We start from the raw sequence: 15,324 nt of genomic DNA on the forward strand, positions 1-15,324 counted from the left end.
CCTGATGTCCACTGATATCCCTAAGGTATATAGCAAAGCATCCTGACAAAGCTTCGTAAGTGGTAGCAATGTGTTCAGGGATGTAAACGACAAGAGATTTGGCAATTCAACTCTTTCCATGACCGGGGCCTTGAGCGAGCTTCTGCAGATCTGTTTTCTTCAATAACTGCAGTACCAATCCTTTGAGAATGGAAAATTCTCTCCCAGGTACTCTCTTCCGAAGCGCAGCTCTGAGCAATTTCCCCTCCCCTAACCATGCATTAATTATTATGAGCCCATGCTATAGGAGTGCGCATGCACCAGCGCACCTCTGCAGCTTTGTTCGTTTCCCCTTTATTGCTATGTGGTTGTCAGGAAATGGGTGACGGCACACATTAATCCTGGATAAAAGCTTGAGTAGCCGCTTAGGGCCACTGCCTATACAAAATTCATTTATTTCTTCTTATTTTTTTATTAAAATTCTATACCGCTCTTTGTCCAAAGATCACAGGGCAGTTTACAATATAAAAACACAAATAAATCATGCCACAGTAACAAACAAGTTAGGTAGCCGTGTTGGTCTGACACAATCGAAATAAATAAATTAGTCCAGTAGCACCTTAGAGACCGACTAAGGTTGTTCTGGGTATAAGCTTTTGTGTATCTGAAGAAGTGTGCATGCACACGAAAACTAATACAGTGGTGCCTCGCAAGATGAAAAGAATCCGTTCTGTGATTCTCTTCGTCTAGCGGTTTTTTCATCTTGCGAAGCAAGCCCATTGACGGATTAGCGGATTAGCGCTATTAGCGGCTTTTAGTGGCTTATCTGCTGATCGGATCAGCTGATAAGCGGCTTAGCGGCTTAGAAAAAGGGGGGGGAAGGAAAAAAACCAGCAGGAACTCGCAAGACATTGTCGTCTTGCGAAGCAAGCCCATAGGAAATTCGTTTTGCAAAGCACCTCCAAAACGGAAAACTCTTTCGTCTAGCGAGTTTTCCATCTTGTGATGCATTTGTCTTGCGGGGCACCACTGTACCTAGAACAAACTTAGCTGGTCTCTAAGGTGCTACTGGCCTATTTTTTTTTATTTAAACAAAACAGTAATAATAATAATAATTTATTATTTATACCCTGCGCATCTGACTCACACACCATAGATAGTTTAATTAGCCAAAGTTGTGGGAGAAGAGGAATATTTTTGCCAGGTGCCTAAAGATACATAAAGAAGGTGCCAGTCAAGTCTCCCTGGGATTTGTCACCAATCTATAGCTGCTCCACCATACCCTCAATGATATCTCTTGCTATAGGGTCATGATAATATAGCAGTCATAGATTAATCTAAGAATGGTGCTGTTTTACTACAGCAACATGGTTAGTTGCTCACTTTATTTACACACTGGGCCAAGCTGTCTAGTAAAACAGTGTTTTCTATACAGAAATTATAGACTTAAAGGCTATTTTCTAAAACATACATTTCCCCCACATCTTTTGAATGTTCTTTTTATGTTGCTGCTTTAAATCAACTTCATCAAAAAAATAAGTTGCTGTAGTAATCAAGTAGAAAAGTACTCCAACAAGGATTTGTTTCAGACCAGTACATATGCCCGTTTCCTATCACTGTCTAGTTGTAGATGGATCATAGCTGAGTTGTCAAAGTCAAGTGGATATAAATTGGTCACGTGGCAACGTTATCTCACTTACCAACAACTGTATCTGAAACAGCCGGCAACCATAGGGCTGGAGCCTGAAGAAGAAATCTAGGCGAAAAAAGGATGGAGTTGCCCAAATCAGAACTTGAATCAGGATGACACATTAACAGCACAATCCTATGCATGTTTTCCCATAAGTAAGCCCCACTATGCTCAGTACTCCTTAATCGCAGGAAAGTGGGTACAGGATTGCAGCCTAACTGCCCAGACTGCCCAAGGTTTATAGGTCAATGTCAGCAACCTAAATTTCATACAAAAATAAAATAAAATACTGGAAGTCAATACAGATCCAGACTCGGGCATAATAGAAAAGGAGAGCTTCTTGCTAAGAGAACAAGCTGCAGCAGTCCTCATGATTACATGCTCCATAATACATTTCTATTATGATTTGCGGCACTTACGATAGCGGCAGTTTTATTTTCAATGTCTTTCCTAGTGATTCCTAGTATGGAATTTTCCTGTAGCAAGTAAATTTCCTGTAGCAAGTTAATTGCTGGGGGCGCAAAAACCTTGTGTGTCATAGCCATCTGCTGTGGCACTCAGTCAGGAGGAGAAGGGTTAAGAAGGCACGGGTGGATGCAAAAGAGGCAATAGGGTGCGATCCTATGAGGCATGTGCTTCCATGCATCTTCAACATGTTGCCTGGGCCTCTCTGGAGAAGCACAGGATTAAAATCTAACTAAAAATAGCAGTTGCCTGCATTTGTTTAGAGGGATTTGGTTTTTCTCGCATAGAAATTTATGCAGATTAATCAATCAATGGAGGATATGATGGGCGGGGAAGGGCTGTGGCTGTGAAGGGTCGTGTCTCGGTAATAAAGCATCTGCTTTGCATACTTTGCATGCTGATGGTTCCCAGGTTTCAGGAAGGGTAGTGAGACCCAGACTAACCACCCACCCCCATTTAAAACCATATGGTCTGCATCTGTGACAAAATAATTTTTGGAAATGGCAAGTAATTCCAGCATGAACGTTTGCTTAACTTGCTAAAGAAAGGAAGAAGAAATGTACCACCAAAAAGGGGGCGTGTAAAAAAAATATGTGTATGGTTATTTAGATACATGGGTGGTCGTGTGCCCTATTTTGCAGAGGACAGTCCTCTATTTGAAGAGCTGTCGGGGGACAGTGGTCTAGCTGAAGGATAGGACCCTTATCTTAAAGGCTAGCAAATCTAAATCCTGTTTATGAAACAATAAGAAGGGATAGCAGAAACCTAGAAGTTATCCACCAGCAGTTAGGACCTGGACAGCAGACACAGGCCATCTAGTTTCCCCCATTGTGGAGATATGCGCTTCTGTTTCTTATTTAGAGCTCTCCAAGTGGTGCACAAATATAAGTTAAAATTCACAAACAAATAAAACACACACACACACACACACACACACACACAAATATCCATAAAATGCATCATCATTAAAACAGAGCTAGAAACCAAGCAAAAATCAATTTTAAATTGTTATTCTTTCTAAATTTCTATCTATGCAGATAAATGTACACACACCCATTTTAAAATGCCCCCCCTTAAGGTGATACATTTCTTCTTATTTTTTTTTAGCAATGCAATAAATAGACAACCTAATTTGATCTTGAATATATGCATCCACTGTGGTCTTGTTTCCATGAGAGCAGAAGAGACAGGAACATGCAAAATATTTTAGAGACAGAATTATACGTGAACAGGATTTTCCAGACCTGCAGAGAACAGCTATAGAACCCAGGCAAACATGATCTTCAAATTTACATTGTTTATATCCTTTCTTACACACATCCTGCCTCTGTAGTTTTCGACTTGGAGCCAACCGTTAGCAAACGTCCTTTCCCCAACCTTCCAGAAAGTAGACACGTCATTCATTTTCCTGCCCTCTGCCTCTTCCGTTGCCCAAACATGAGTTCCTTCCCCGTCGTTTCATATGCATGGCTCCCTGTGCTTTACTCTTTCCTACAGAGTATCACAGGTTCATGTTTTCCCACTGAGCTCAAAATGATTATATGATGCACTCCCATCCAGATTTTGCTTCCCCATAGCAATTTATTCAATCCAAAACAAGGCATGTATGGCAGGAGCTGAACCAGACAAAACCGTGTCCTTTTCCTGAAACCTGACTTAGGGTTGATATTACTACCTTTAAAAGCATTTAACCAAACATTGGAGAGCATATATTAGAGATCTGAATGGCTTTTGAAGTGCATTGAGGGTGGAGATACTGAAAAATCACCTGCAGGAAACATCTTTACAAATACATGAGATTGCATCGGAACATTTTATTGACATGCCAGGCACCAAAGCCTACAGGGAATTTAGCAGGAGCCGAAGCAATCCTGAATGTACTGCTATGGTGATTCAGAAACTCTGTGGATTTTTATGGAGGTGAAGGATATAGGATACAAAATACAGATTGCACAATATACTAAACATCATCATCATCACCAGCCCATCCCACTTCATTTCAAAAGCCATTTGGAAGAACACGTATTTGCATTGTTTATGTTCTGAGAACTATGAAGCACTTTGCTGGATTGCAAGTAACCCACTATAGCTATATGGGTGAAATGATCTAACATCAGGCAAGAGCATGTCTCCTTCCTCTCCTCCCCATTGCAGCAGCACCACCCCAACTTGCTCCAGAGGGTCCCCAACCCTCCTGAGCATATGGGGGGCGGGGGCGGGATATGGGGAGATGCCGGGAGGAAGACAGAAAAGTAAAGTTCTGCAAGTCCATTCCACTCATAGATGGACCCAGTTGGCTGTCTCCCATAGATAGATATGGGAAGTTCAAGGACTGCAAGCTGAACTAATGACTTCATGCAAGACATCTCTCTCAACCTCAGCCTTCCCACTACCCACCTGAAATCTGTACTGCTGGAAAACAATGCTGGGCATGTACTACTAAGATAATACCTGTGACACCCAGGTGCTATATGAATTCTTAGTACCTTACTGATTATAGAAGGGAGATAGATAGCTGTAAGCACACATACACACACGTTCTTTGTGGAGACTGATGGGGGTCTGTCTGATGTTTCGTACAGATGGTGGTTCAGTCTCCCACAGTCATCTCAATTTATTTCAGCGGCCATTTGGAAGGGCACTGCTTTTCTGTTTAGCCATTTGAGGTTGATCCCTAAAGACCACTGTGTAAACAGCCAGTCCACAATTGCTGTAATACATTCCCATGGCCATTTGGAAATCCAGTGTACTCCCCATGGCCATTTAGAGGAAAATAATGCATTCCTATAGCCCATGTAGCGTTGTTCATTTTTGTGTGCCAAAATGGCTGAAACGGAGGAAAGGATGGCTGTTAAGTCTTTTGGGTACGTGTTGGTATGTTCCAAATCTCATAGCAAAAGACAGCATTTTTCTCACTGTAACAGCCAGTCAGCATTCATGCTAAATATTCAAACGAGGGAGCACTTTTATCATTAAACAAAACACAAGGCACCACCACTGCCATGCTAATAACCCAACTCTTTTGGCATAGGAATTGCTGGCCGAAAACTTCTGATTATTTTCCTCAAAAAGGCAGTGTGAATTTAGTCTTCATAAAATGAGTGAGTGAGTGAGTCAGGGTGAGTGAGAATGAGAGAGAAAATACTCCTTTGATGCAAGAGAGGAATCAAAACCCACCATCCTGAAACATATTAGACTGAAGCAAGAGGGAATTCCAAGAGCAATACTTTGTAAACCATCATTCACATCCTCTCCTGTGCAAAAGCTTAAAATAAATGGACATATAATAATATGCTTGGCAGTAAATTACTTTTTAAAAGTCCATGCATGAAATAAATTATGTTAATGCAAGCATCAAAGAACTGATGTGTAAAAGTTATCCCCAAAAATAAGTAATCAAAATTAATCACTTACAGATAATGAAATCATGAACCCCTGTACTGAAAAATATAATTCAAATGAATTTGTTTTAGAAGCAACTTAATAAAAACAGAATGGGAAAATGTAGCTTTAGTAAATTTATCAAATATCGTTATTTTGGATTTAATGTTGTTCTATTATGTCGTTCTAAAACAGCTGTTATCAGCCATCCTCTAGAATAGATGCATTATATTTTTCTTTAGTGAATTGGTAATCTTCAGAAAGAAGAGAAAATTAACATTGTACCTTTAAGATTGCTTTGCGATTTGCAGTAATGTAAACGTCCAATAGAATTATACTTTTAGTATTTCTATTAACCCAGTGAATCTGTTGTTGTTGATCGCGATCGATACATCAGCTTTAGTAGTATCGAAGTCAAGGACATGAAAAGAAAATGGCTACCATGCAGAAAAATAGCTTTGCAGTGAGATGTGCTTCAGTTTGAAGGAAAGAATCCATGTTTTCAAGAAGCTATATTAAATGTGTAGCAACGGTTAACAATACCTTTTATCCTAGGTTTGGTTTTTACAGCTCCTATTATACGTGAGCTGCTTTTCATGAAATATTATAAATTTGAACTTGCATTAGTGTTACAGTAAATCACATATTAAATTATCCCCTCTCCCCTCTCCTTCTTTGTCATCTCACAACGTTGGTTAAACTGATTGATTCTTTTAGGTTCTGTCTACTAAAAAGTCTCTAATTACTGCTGAATGTAACAATGGAGAAAAGAGATTTAAACATAATTAAAATTTTCAGCTGCTTACAATTTCAGCTGCTTACAATTTCAGCCATGTTCGTTCAACTATTTTAAGAACACATACATGTCCTGCGTGTGTCTCACTAAGATGAATTACTTCATACTGTGTGATTGTTTTAGTGAGAAAGACAGTTGCATTGCTTGAAACAGTCAATTCTAGATGAGAGAAAGGTTACTGTTACATGCAAACCTCCTATCATTTAATGCATTATAGCTACCCAGAAATGCAGTATGAGATCATAATTTGCATTGTGGAATTAAACAATAATAACTGTCTTTGCATCTCTGCTACTGCATCCTTTAACAGGATTTGGTTGCCAAGGAAACTGGTTTTGGCCCAACGTTTACATGAAGTACCTATGTCCCGAAATATATCCAGTGTCACACCATGATGATTTAAAAATTAACTCACAGGTTAGCATATCTATACATGGCTGGTTTTAATTTGTTAACCCTTTGAAGTAAGCCAGACTCAACAATTAATATTGAGTTCCAGATGAAAAGGACATCTTTAGGTGTTTCTCTCTTTTGACATAGCCAGCATCTTAAAAGAAAATAAAGACTATAATGAAATACGTCCTTACTTTATTTCCGCAATATTTATAAGATAAACGATAAGACAAATGTTTATAGCAAACGTTGACAGACCGCTTCCTAAGGCAAAATTAATTTTTTTTTTTTTTAAATTTCACAGCTCTGTCCACAACTTACAGTTTTGTATCTTAGCAAACAGCTTAATCATGTTCATAACCGGGATCAAAATCCTTTGGACGATAAGCTTTTAAAAAACGCATTTGCTGCATAAGCGGTGCCACGCCCCAATTATCTAGTAGACGGGGTATTTCTAATTTCAAAATAATGTATGCTTTTAAATAGGGAAACCCATGCAAAGTCACGGCATTTAGAATTAGATCCTTTGGGGGGGGGGATAACCTGGTTTAATAGATCTCAGTTATATTTCATTTCCTTGCATCATGGAACGAGAATAGGTAAAAGCATGCAAATCTCCACCTACCTGTGTATTAGTCTTAATGAAGTCTTAGCACGCCATTGCACCCAGCCATTTGTATACAAAGTGAGGGAGAGACGCTGAAATCTTAGACGTCTCAAAAAAATAAAATAAATAGCTCTTTTCAAAAAGCAGCTTGCTTGAATGGACTGTGATCAAGATAGCTGAACTTATCAATGGGGAGGACAGAAGTGAGTGCGTCTGTCAGGGAGGGAGGAGATGCCCTCATCCAAGGTGGTGGGTGGTTTTTTTTAATAAGCTGCAGCAAAGGGCTTCCTGCTCACCTCCCCCCCTTTCCCTTTTGAGGGTTCAAAGCTGACCACTGCAAAGACCACTTGTCACATTTGTTGAAAATCAGCCCAGTGCTATCCCTGTCGAAAAGGAAAAACTCAGCAGCCAAAGCCCACTGCACAACACACGCAGACTGCGTAAGAGTTAAAAATAGATTGGACGTGCCTGCATAATAAATATGTCACTTCCAAGGGCTTTAAATTTGATATTGCCATTAATTAACAATACAACATCTATTATTTAAATAGCAGTAAAGGCAAGAGGAATAAGACTGACCCCACCTGGAAGCAGAGTTCGCTAAAAAAATTAATAAATCCAATTTTTTAAAAAATAAAATAGAGCTAATGCTGGTTTAGAATGCGACGATAAACTAACAGCCCACTACACTGAAAATGAAATTGAATGCTAAAGGTGGCTGCTTAAATAGTTATGCCCATCAGGAAGCCCAAGTCTTCACTACGACATGATATGGCACACAGACCATTTACATACTCCCATTCGAAATACTAGGCATGGCATAATGAATTCTGTATCCACAGCATGCAGACAGCACAAGCAACATTAATCCTGCCTGCCATTTTAGGCTCGCAGCAGCAGCAGCATGATGCACGCACTACAGCAGCACAGATCTGGTTAAACGGGAGGCAAGGAACCGCTCACCTTAAAAGCAGTATCTGATTAATGTTGTTTAAGTGATATTGCAAATCGGCTGCTGAATCTTAGAGCAACTGGGTGGGAGGGAACAAAGAAAAAAATGTCATCAACTGATGATGCAAGACGAATCGTTACTCTGCACTGCTCAGTGAAGCTCCATGTTCTTCAATGATACAATCTCAAGTATTTCAGATTCTGTAGCAAAAAAAACCCCGAAACCTGTCTGCAGAGTGGCTGTCTCCATCTACCGAGAAAAGCAGAAGATTCCTTTCACTCGCTGGAGGGAGGGATGGAAAGAATATCTGCAGAAATATCTTATTGACGGAAGAAGATTTCATATAGTACGTATTAGGTCCTAGATATGTATCCCTATTGCTGTCTTTTTCTTAACCCGTGTAATTTGCTTTTTGTTGTTGTTAAGCACGTAATTGCCAAGCATGTAACAGACGAAATCATCATTGCTTAAACTCTCATTCTGCACCGGATTATCGAAAAGCTGAGCGTATTGACAAAATCGCAAGCGCGCAGAGGGTCTGGCTGCAGAATCAGCTGTCTGCTTCTGTGTTGCTGCCTGCTTAACCACAAGCAAGGTTAGAGCTAAATATATCTGCAAGGCATAAACGGAAGCTATTTTGCTGTACAGATTACGTTACAAAATGCTCCATCCTTAAGAGCTCATAAGATGAGTGCCTATTAGAAAATGTTTTGCTGCTACCCTGCATCACTCTACACATCAGGCAGTGAAAGACTGTGGAGACTGCTCTTAAATCTAGTGACCTAAATAATGCTAAGATGGCTTAAGTAATATACAGACATACTCAGCACCAAAGGCAGGAAATGAAACAAGGGGTGTCTCATCAGAATGCAAGTACAGTACCAATTCTAAATAAAATGCAGTGCCCTGTATATGCACATCTTATGCTAGGATGGAGAGGATGGGATGCTTATTCCTTTCATTTTTTGTTATTGTCAGGATAGGTTTTTTTGTTTTTATCCTCAGAGGCTTTCCTTAGCTACGGCATCTGTGACATCTTGATTCCTGGCATCATGGAGGTTAACACAGGCACATCTTAACGGTCCAATTTTTAATTCTGCAAATCCAAATAAGCTTTTAAAGCAACAACATTGAATTAAATTCACTAAAACACTATACTTCAACACCTCTAAACAGGCACTGATGCTTTTGGCCTTGGTTCTTGAGTTTTGTTGTTAAGATCAATAACACGTTTCACTGCATGAATAAGATGGGTATTATTCTAGACCGAGTCTGTGAGAATTAGTGGGGTTTTTTTAATGAACTGAAATAGAAAATTTTGAAACAAGGGAAGCTTAAACTGCATTAAATATGTAAGATGGAAGGAGAGAAAGAATAAAAAGGTGGATTGGTTCACTTTTTTCTTTTTCGGTGCCTAGAATGTGAGAGGGTCTTCTGCTTCGTATTCAATGCCAGCATCTCCCCAAGGGGGGAAATTAGGGAGGGATAGAACAGCTGGCTACGGCCACTGCTGCAGTCCCTTAAGGCTGAAGTGTTAGTTAAAAGGAAAAACAAACATCTGAAACGTACCTGCCTGGCTATATAAGGACAAGATCCTTTCTTTCTACGGCATGCCACTTTTCTTTTAAGCAGGTCTAAACTCTCCCTCTCCTCTATGTGACACACAAAATTGAGAGCTGCTGAAATCTGGAAAAAACAGCTGAATATATTTCTGACCTTACTGGAAAATTCTCCTTGAATGTTATAGATCTGTTTAATGCTACATTAGCTCCTGATGCACCCACACTATTTATGGGAGATTAATTCAATAGGCAAACATGGTTTGGGTACATATTTCTGTAACGCCAAAATAAATGCTTAACAATAAATTCAACCGCATCCCCAACACATTTATTCATGAGCTAGTCACGAGAGGTCATTGCTTGCGATCTATATTGTCAATTACGAACAATTGCCACTTAAATAACTGAAGACTGCCATGCAAATAAATATTTCATAGAATTCCAGCCAAAACGGTCCCACCTTTTCAGAACATCATTCCCGTTGTTTATGGCTCTTTTATAAGAGGAATAAATTTCTCTGCCTTTTTTAAAATCCCCCTTAAGACTTTTTCCCCAGATTTTGTACATTGTGTCGCTGGGTGTATTGCTTGAGATTCAAAAGACCTAAAAGCTGGCATTTAAAAAATGTGCTTCTCAAATGTATGACATCAGTCAAGCAGCGGCAGAAGCAACCCAGAGACAACAGAGGCCGGGCTCACGAACACACGTGACACAAACAGGCTATTACAAACTGTGTTCTTTCCCCCTTGACAGGCTTATTGCAGTATATTCAGCTAACATTTCAAAACTAGGGACTATATGCAAGGACAGATTTTGCATCTAAAGAAGAAAAATAATGGCTGGCATATGGCTATGCTAATGTACGGTTTTACGCTATTGTCTGCTAGTAGCAGCAGCAGAATTCGCATGTTCACAGATTATGTATAATTACAATACCGGTTTTCATTTGGAAGGACTCTTTCTCCGCTTTTTTATTTTAATGAAAAGCCCTCTTGTACTATTGTGTGTAACGCCAAGGACAATTCAGTCAGTCTCCAGGTGATCAAGGCCCATATGAAACCTTTGGTGTTGTTCTGTATCAGACCCGTGCAAGAATTCTCAAGTGCGAGAATTCATCATAACAATCCTCATATCCGTCCCCCATACTAAGACCAATTTTTTTAAAAAAAATAAAAAACCCAGTTATTAATGGGGATGAATTAGTAAAAAGGGAGGGAGGGAAAGCATTGTGTAGTGTTTAGAGTTTTGGACTAGGGCTGGGGAGCTCTGGGTTCAAATCTGCACTTAGCCATGAAGCTCACTCAATGACTTTGGGCTGATTGTTATCTCCCAGTCTAATCGACTCACACAGTTTTTTCTAAGGAGCGGAGGGGGGTGGAGAGCACTATGGGAAGGAGGCTGGATAGGAGGAAGGAAAAGAGAGACCCTGGAGGGACAGAGTGATTTGCAGGGAGCCAAGCACCCGTACTTACCTAGGGGATAACTAGGCGCAATGGCTGTAGTTCTCAAGGTGCACGCTGTAGCCGTGACTCTTTTCCAACCCACTCAGGCAGGCAGGGGTGATGAAAGAATCCTGGAAAAGACATATGCAAAGGCCAGATTGGTAAGGCATAAGTCTTCTAGCAAAGGGCTATTGTTGATTGATTCTGGAAGCCAAGAAGGGGATCATGCCCCTAGTTTACACTTCTGTTGATTCATTACATACCGAGTACTATTTTCATTAGTGCTGTAAACCGAAGGGAAATAAAACATGTACTGTTTTACGGGTCCATCCTGTGTCGTTTGTGGTCATTGCTGGGAATATGGATGCTATGGGATCTGAGGTGCTCCTCCCCCCATCCCAGAACCCATGACATTATGCATTATCAAATCTGCCTCCTAATCAAATATTTCAGTTCATCTTTTCTTTTTGCTATACAGCACATAAAATTAACATGGTGGTATTATTATTTTTAAAAGTTTATTTACACAAAACATTATTTTTATTTCATAAAGATTATATGCCACTTGATTTTAAATAAAGCAGTTTACAGAAAGAATATGTCAAGCATGCTAAAACAGCAAAGAAGATGCCTTTCTTTGTCTGGTCCTGGTTTGAGGTTGACAGGGGAAAGCTGACATCAGCAGAAGCATTTCTTGGTAATGGTAGATCACATTCAGCTGGGAAGGGCCACATCCCACAAGGCAAAGCCTGTCAGGACCCTAGACAGAACACTCTGGTGAGAACCACCTAAATTGAGAGCTCTTGCAGGTGCCTTTCCAAAGCTGGCTGGTTTGGTCCTGCCGTTGGTGGCGACAAGGTGGCTGTGTTTTTAAAGCAGGGTTTCTCAAACTTGGCTCCGTGGATGTTGTTGGACTACAACTCCCACCATCCCTGAACACTGGTCTTGTTAGCTAGGGATGATGGGAGCTGTAGTCCAACAACAGCTGGGGACCAAAGCTGTCAACGTTTCCCTTTTTTTAAGGGAAATTCCCTTATTCCGAATTGGTTCCTCACAAGAAAAGGGAAAAGTTGACAGCTATGCTGGGGACCCAAGTTTGAGGAACTGAACTTCTGATTCTGCAGAAGTTGGCTCCTACTGTGTGGGGGTGATGGGGAATGCAATAGAAACCTGGTGAGTTTGGAAAGCCAACTTATCTTCTGACCAAGAAGGTCCTGCAGTGTGGAATGTCAACTCTCTGAGGGGCACCTTCTCCTGATCATCGTCCTCCTCAAAGTTCAAGGGAGGACTGAGGTCAGAGAACACGGCACTGCCAAAACCAGCCCCTGCCCTAGAAGTGAGCTGTCATTGACACCAACACACCAGGCTCTACTTCCAGGCCCCTACATAGGCCACAAACCAGATCCTTTCCCAATTGTAGGAACCGCCTGTCCTACTTTTGACCCAGTCGTCTCATGAAAGGATATTAAACTTCTAAGTTTTGTTGCACACCTCACACAACCTTACCGGAAGATGAAGGACACTACCAAAGAGATGTTTACCACGTGCAGGCTCACTGATTACCTCAGAAGCAACACCAGATTTGCAATGCTTTACAGAGGAAAACACCAGTAGCCACTTATATCTAAGTACTGGCAACGAAGTGAATGAGACTGTGTAGATAAAGAGGGCTGATGGAACATCTTCAAAATCTATGGGTGCTTCCAGACGTTCTGTTTATGCTAGATGACGTTGCGTCAAAGCAAGTGTTACCCAGCCCTTACCGTATTTCCATCCCTTTCCATCTCTCGAAAAGCCCAGTCTTTGGGGGAAGTGAGCATGTAGTGCAACGCCTCCCAGTCAACTATAATTGAACAAACTTAAACTTTCTGATTTTTGAGGCGCAAAAGGGCTGTAGGGGAGACTGACAAAATCACACACCCTCTTCCACTGGTAGAATTCTGTGACCAGATCTTCACGTTGGTAAAATTCCTGCTGGTAGAAGCTTATTTGGGATTTAAGCCATTAGCCTTATTCAGCCTTTTTCTTGGCTCCATTGTTGAACAGTTAAGGAGGAGATAGGCCATGCAGAATACCTTGTTCCAACACTGCAAACTCTTCCCTCGACATCTGTGCACACAACACAAATATCTGAAGCAAGTGGGCCTTCACACATTTAGTTACACACATGAAGGCATTCCCTAGAATCAAAGAATAGTAGAGTTGGAAGGGATCAGTAGGATCATCAAGTCCAATCCCCGGCAATGCAGGGCTTTTTTTGCCCAACGTAGCTCTCGAACCCACAACCCTGAGATTAAGAGTTTCATGCTCTACCAACTGAGCCATCCCTCAGGAATTAAATATAACCTGATTGCTCAGGGAAGCCTCCAAATGTACGTAAGCACAAAGGCCCATCACTACAGATGTTCATGCTGTATGAGCGAATGTCAGGTAAGGATTGGGCAACACTAGGGGTGAGAATTCTCAGCGTAGCCCACCTTCTTGTTTCTATATTGTTCAATGCAGGAATGAAGAAGACCCATACAAAGCTAACATATTTTAGGAAGATGCATCCTTGGACAAAATGAGTACAGCGCCTTCTTCTCATGCTGCCACTTTCCGCAAGGGTGAAAACAATGTTTAGTTTGGGCCTAACCATCACAGCCCCAGTTGCTTGCACCCTAGGCAGAAATGTGAGGTGGTAGCTTCCCAGCTTTTTTCCGTCTTCTCCTTTGCCTTTTCAAAGCAATCTAATAAAATATTATAATCCAGCCTGATTTCTCCTAGGTATTAACATACTCATTAAAATAAACCTCGCGCTTCTTGGGAGGTTCTGCCACACAGAATATGCTGCTGCGAGTAGAGCAGATGTACTGAAACTCGTGCGGCAGGCCTGGAGCTTGACAGCTACAGTAAAGACATTTGACGCACCTGTCAAGATACGTGGGTTTTCAGAACACAAGTCGCAGACGGAAGGCCCCAGCAGCATCTTGTTCAAAACGATACTTGGCAGCTTAAATTACCTTTTAAAAGACAGAACTGAAATTCACACTTGAAGATTTCCAATTCTCTGACACATATATACTTTCGTATACCGTAGGTCTTCCAGCAACATTACCAACATAACACCGCCAAGAACAAATCCATCTCTTGGGCTAGCAGAAGTAGTTTGCACTTTGAAATCTGTTCTAGCTGTTGATCAGTGCAATAGCTGTTCCTTTTTAAGGCTCCTTGCATGCTCAATTAATGTGTGTACAGGTGTGTGCGTGTGTGGCTGGGGGGGGGGGGAGAGACCAGGCCTCCCTCCAGCCTATGCACATTCATAAGAAAGTCTACAGAGGAAAGTTCCACGTTAGGGGAGGGGGGCTTCTACAAGGGTTCATTTGAACTTGTGTGGATTGTGGCAGAGTCTGAGCTGTGCTGCACTCACATGTTCAATGAATGCATGAACAATGCCTGCAAGGATCAAGTGCCGAATGGTCAGGAGACAATTGTATCATGAGAGACAAAAGTCGGAGGACAGATTTCAGCCCAACACTAGTCCAAACAGCAGCAAATTAAAACCCCAAGAAGCACATCTTATCAGAAACGAAACATTGCAGCCCAGCAACAAATCCTAAGTTCGGTCCAGGCCCACCCTCACAGACCCAGAAGGAATGAGCCAAAAAGACAAGATGGGGGGGGGGCCTTTGCAGCACTCACAACTACATTGTTCCCACATAATTTACATCACTTCTCCCGTATCTCATTCATACAATGCCTGCTCGCTATTTCTTCTGAATGTGTATCCTGTACAATAGTACACCCTGTACAATCAACTTTTAAAAAAGCCTAGCATTTACTATGAGCTTGAGCAAACCGTTTCGGCACAGCTCTTCCCACGCTGACCTGTCCCTGCAGAAGCAAGAGCAGCAGGCAAGGCGACTGTGGGCCGTCATTCTGAGGCCTAAGGCCCAGCTGTTCTGCATCCGGTGCACAAACTCTGCTGGCAGCCTCCTCTCATAGCTGCTGTACAGTGTTTCTGAGCCTCCTGGTGTTCAAACAGGGGACTTGCAGTTTCTACAGCAAGCATGTAAAA

The 15,324-nt window shown here is 41.4% G+C and overlaps 1 protein-coding gene across 10 annotated transcripts in view; it reads right to left on the reverse strand.

The window, feature by feature from the left end:
* The window catches only part of ZBTB38 (zinc finger and BTB domain containing 38), a 29,926-nt gene extending 14,713 nt beyond the window's left edge, over window positions 1-15,213 (reverse strand). Inside the window, exons 1-6 of one of the 10 annotated variants that reach the window (XM_081190014.1) lie at window positions 15,089-15,213; window positions 14,178-14,269; window positions 11,298-11,398; window positions 9,833-9,913; window positions 8,275-8,512; window positions 1,680-1,735 (exon numbers count right to left, since the gene is read on the reverse strand). The gene's annotated coding sequence lies outside the window, so the exon portion shown is untranslated. Of the gene's footprint in view, window positions 1-1,679; window positions 3,041-3,378; window positions 5,538-7,329; window positions 8,245-8,274; window positions 9,360-9,832; window positions 10,979-11,297; window positions 11,399-14,177; window positions 14,270-15,088 lie in introns of those variants that run through there. The other 9 variants (XM_081190013.1, XM_081190008.1, XM_081190015.1 and 6 more) reach the window with 9 other exon arrangements.
* Window positions 15,214-15,324: the final 111 nt, after the last annotated feature.

Source organism: Podarcis bocagei (genome assembly GCF_964188305.1).
Source record: "Podarcis bocagei genome assembly, chromosome: 4".
In the NCBI taxonomy this organism is placed as follows: domain Eukaryota; kingdom Metazoa; phylum Chordata; class Lepidosauria; order Squamata; family Lacertidae; genus Podarcis; species Podarcis bocagei.